The 4730-nt window shown below is 37.0% G+C and overlaps 1 long non-coding RNA gene across 1 annotated transcript; it reads left to right on the top strand.

The window, feature by feature from the left end:
* The first annotated feature begins 701 nt into the window (after positions 1-701).
* Positions 702-3657, top strand: LOC121886452. The gene is made up of 3 exons (XR_006092739.1): positions 702-757; positions 1022-1085; positions 2377-3657. It is a non-coding gene; the product is annotated as an uncharacterized LOC121886452 (long non-coding RNA).
* Positions 3658-4730: the final 1073 nt, after the last annotated feature.

The following is a 4730-nucleotide window of genomic DNA, read 5'->3' as shown; positions in this document are numbered from 1 at the left end:
ATGGGGTCTTTTGATGCTGAAAAAAAATGTTCCTTATATTTCCATGCCAAAAACACATTCCTGACAGTGTCCTGGCTGTGTGTCTCCTCTGCCATTGTGGTGTGGTGTGTGGCAAGTGCGCTTATGGGAAATGCTTGCCTCATATGAATTTTAGAACCAATAAAACAAAAACAAATAAGTAATCAAGTAATCTATTTTAAAGACAGTAACTGTATTCAGAATACCACCAATTTAAACTGTAAATGTAACAGAATAGTTACTCATATTTTGTATTACTCCCCAACCCTGAACTCACTGTTTATAACAGGTCATTGTGAAAACATCACCCTGTTTTTTCATCTCTGTAACTTAATAATTAATTACTCTAATGTTAGTTCTGATAGAGATGGTAAAATTAGGCAAGGAAGAATATAGTCCACCACCAAACTGTGTGAAATTAGTGTGTACCGAGATGTTTTTATTTATTCTTGTATTGAATCTTCTCCACCTCTCCACCTCTACCCAGCTGGATGTAGAGGTTGATGTAATTAGTTTCTGCCCATATATGTGTATATATACATGCACAATACTGACAGATAATTTTGTGATGAAAGGACAGTAATGACGGTGATAGTAATCACTCTCAGCAAAAATAATGTTCTCCGAAGTAGTGCATGCATCTCAATTCTGATGCCTTTCTTCATCTTATTTCTACTCTTCACAGGTGATGACCACTCCTGCTGATGTCAGAGTCCAGTATCATCCCAGGTCTCACTGTGTAAGCTAAGATTTTTATGTATTTATAAGTAGTTCTTTGAAAATCCACTGACAAAGCCAATTTAGTCAGTTCTTCTATATTTATATTTTATATTTATTTTGGCTTAAACACAAGCACCTCAGCAGTCATCTGCTTAGTTCTGTTCTTATGCACTAACTCACAAATGATGTTTCTTTTGTGTAGGTTTCTTAGTTTTCACAGAGAAAACAGTACTTTAAGGTAATACAATTGCTGTCAATTCAGTGTTTGATTATTACTCATCAGGAGAACCTGGACCTGAGACCCCATCACAGCAACATCAATGACATTGCTGGAGTCTGTTCAAAAGGTATTGCTCATCAATATTTTTACATCACATCCCATTTCCTTTACATCCATTTTACTTGCATTGTTCCTATGATTGCTAAGATTACTATTAAGATGCCTTTAAAAGTTTGTTACAATAGGTAATTAAAATCTTGTTAGGTGTAACCTATTCTACAAAAGCTTAGTTCTATGTTTGACAGTCTAAAAAGACAGTAATGGTAAAAAAAAAAAGTGAAATCACCTGGCAGCTCCTGACTCCGGCCCTGCGGACTTGTATTGCAAAGTGGAATGGGGTGGGCTTTGGGGCTCTTTACAGACAAGTACGCAAGCACAAACACCATTTGGACACTCTGTGGACACCTGCCTACCTGGTGACTTGACATCACCCATAGTTAAATGCCCATGTTTAGATTACACAAGTGTTTTCAAGAAAATTACAGTTGCTAGTATATTGCAAAGTTCAGTGATTTGAGGTTTTTTTTTAACTTGTAGTGGGCTTAAGAAATGGTGTAAGTATTTTTTTTTTCATGAGGATTTGTTTTGCTGTAGCTAAAGATTTAAACAAACTTTTTATATAATTTTTATTTAATGTTGTCTTTGTAACATTTGCTAATGTTTGTAATATATACATTTGAAAACTTTTTGGACTTTTTTGATTTGAAAACTTTGTTGACCTTATGAGTTACAGAATGATTTTAGAGGACAGAAAGTTGCACATGGTCCCTGCTTCTTTTATGGGAAAGGGACGTGGTAGAATGTTTTCAGAAATTATAAGAACTAGCAACAGTGAAAAGAAAACACTAATTCATTAATCATTAAATTACTCTTTCATTTTACAGTTACAGTATTGCTATTGTAAATATAAACATAGTAAACTTACTGTAAAATAAATTACAGTAAGTTTACTGTGTTTATATTTTACAGTAACTAACTGGCAGCAACTGACAAGTAACTTACTGTCATTTATTTGTCAGTTGCTGCCAGTTAGTTACTGTAAAAATCATGGTAAGTTTCTTACAGTGAGTTAGGTTGAATACAGTCAACAATTCATACATTTTTAGTTTAATAGTCAAATGTGAAAAATGTAATTCAGTTTAGAAAGCTTTCTTGCCATCTTGCTGATCAAATTTATGATAAGCATGTCCAGGTGTGAATGTGTAAGTGTGTGGGTGCATGCATAATCAGAACCTGCAGGTGTGTGTATGTGTGTACACAATAGCTGTGTACAGACAGCTTGATCGTGTTTTTGTATGTATATGTGCATGTAAATTCCTTGTATGTGTGTGTTTATTTAAAGTATATCTGTGTCTCAGAGACAAAGAGAAAGAGGGAGCGAGAGTCGGTAAGCAGCAGTGATGAAGAGGAATTGCTAATGTCAACTGCACTGGCTGCTGCCTCAGTATCAAAGCCCCCTGCTTGCTTCATATCTGCAGACAGCCACCAGCAACAGATTCCCCCGTCATTAACAACTGTACAGCACACTGGACTGAGAGAGAGGGATAGGAGGAGACACTGACATAACAGGAGGAAAACAAGATAAAGAAAGAAAGAACGCCTAAAAGAGACAGAAAGGAAGGATGGGAGGGCACTGATGAACAGCATAACAGATGGAAGATATAGACTGAAGTTGCCACAGCGCTGTTACATCACTTCTGTCTTTTCACTCTTCCTTTCCTCACTTCTGCCTTTACTTTCCTTTTCTCTTGCCTGGTAAATTAAACCCTCCTGCTTAATCATTTAGGGAAATTGTATCCCTCCATCAACAGTGTTGGTGTGGAAAAATTGGGGAAAAATTTGAACAAATTAACACCATTTGTAGTAAAGCAGATGTTCTTTTGCCAACAGCCAGTTAAGGCAGCATGGTGTGGGTGGATCAGGAGGGAGGCTGGCTGCTCGAATAACAGTTTTTTGCATCTTTTGGGCGATGTAATCTGAACAATGTTTCAGTAGCGTCACCCTCTGATGGGTGCTTGCTTACAATTAGAACTCTTAAAGCAATTACTGTATACTGAACCCAGGAGTCTCACTCTAAATAAGGTAAACTAAGCCTGAGGGGGAGAAATTTTCAATTCAGAATTACTTCCCATAATGCATAGTGTTGAGTTTTAAGTTCTGAAATTCAGAAAGCTTGAAAGCAACCTAAAGCTATTGGTTGTACTGAATCACAATGCAAAGCTAGTACTAAATCGATAAGCCAAAGCCTTACAGTTTTCTGTTAAACAATACACACCAGCCCACTTCAGCAGTCAAACCAGAACACTGATAGCTTGGAAACTCTTGCTTGACTCACTGGGCATCCCTACACTCCAGACAGCCAGGGAGAATGTGATGGAAGCCTCCTGTAGGTCTGCAGTATGGTGGGTTTCTTCAGGCAAAGGTCAGTGCATGCTGTATCGCTGTGTTTCCACTTCACATCAATAAAAAGCCTCCTTTACACACTTTGAGCTGAATCTCCTGTCTAGGCTCAACTCCCATGACAGGCACTGCGGAAACACACACTCACACTCACACGTTTAACCCTGATAATGGGATATAGCTCAAGCATGCCTGGAGCCTGATAAACGGATGGATGTATACTTAAAAATGATGTGTGTATCACTTTCCATGCTGACTTTATGATTTATTAAAGAACAGAAAAACACTCTTGACAGTGTGCTTACCTCCATAGAAACTATATGCTGTGCGTAGGCAGACTGTGAAATCAAATGTGTGATGTGTGGATACGGGATATGATTCGATCCCATTTTGCTCTGTTTGAAAAACTAGTGAGTCATGCATTACAAAATATGATCTGATTGGTTGTTCCTTTAAGGATTATGTGAATTGTGTTATTAAATATTGGATTTTTTTTTTTTAGAAAATTAGAACTCCTCTTTCCTACAAAATCCCAATGATGCTTTCAATCAAGTGCTACAACAAATTGGTTGAAATATGGACTCTTAGACATAATATTCACTTGCTGTTGATGCTGTGAAAGTACAAAAAAGCTGATTTGAACACGAGTAATTAAATATGTACCTCAGACTATCCTTCATTTAAAAATCATATATGCACCTCATTATATACATAGCACTTTCATGTCTGATGTCTGAATAAGTGGCCAAGTCCCCTTTACAACTTACTTATTCATTTCTGTATGTCCAACAAGTCTGAACTGAATGATGTCACATTTATGTAAAGGTTACTTATTATCTTATGCACAAAGAAAAGAATATAATAAATCAAGAAACACTGTGAATGAGAAGAGTCAAGGGATTCTTCTCATGTCAATGGAGGGGCTCAAAACAAACTCATACAACCACAATAAAAATCAGACCAGCCCTTCCTCCCTAAATTTGTATTAAATCAAATTATAAATATAAATATATTGAATTCAAGAGGCCCAACTTAACGTAACATTCTATACTTGTGCACTGCCAGACATAAAATAATTAAATCCGAGTGTCCCTTGAGCTCACAATGTTTAGTAATCAAGGCCTCAATGGCAAAACTATTAAAAAGATCCATCACTGGTGCACCCTGTGAGAGGACTGAAAACATGTGTCTTCCTTCACATCATTACTTTCCAACTCAGCAGTGACACCGCTCCAGATATTTGGCACCAGTTGACAAACATCATTTTACCATAGTGCCTCTTTCCACAGTGATCCAGGCATGTCTGAATATA

Source organism: Thunnus maccoyii, chromosome 20 (assembly GCF_910596095.1).
Source record: "Thunnus maccoyii chromosome 20, fThuMac1.1, whole genome shotgun sequence".
In the NCBI taxonomy this organism is placed as follows: Eukaryota; Metazoa; Chordata; class Actinopteri; order Scombriformes; family Scombridae; genus Thunnus; species Thunnus maccoyii.
Note: the sequence above shows the minus strand (reverse complement) of the source record. Positions and strands in the feature narration are given on the sequence as shown.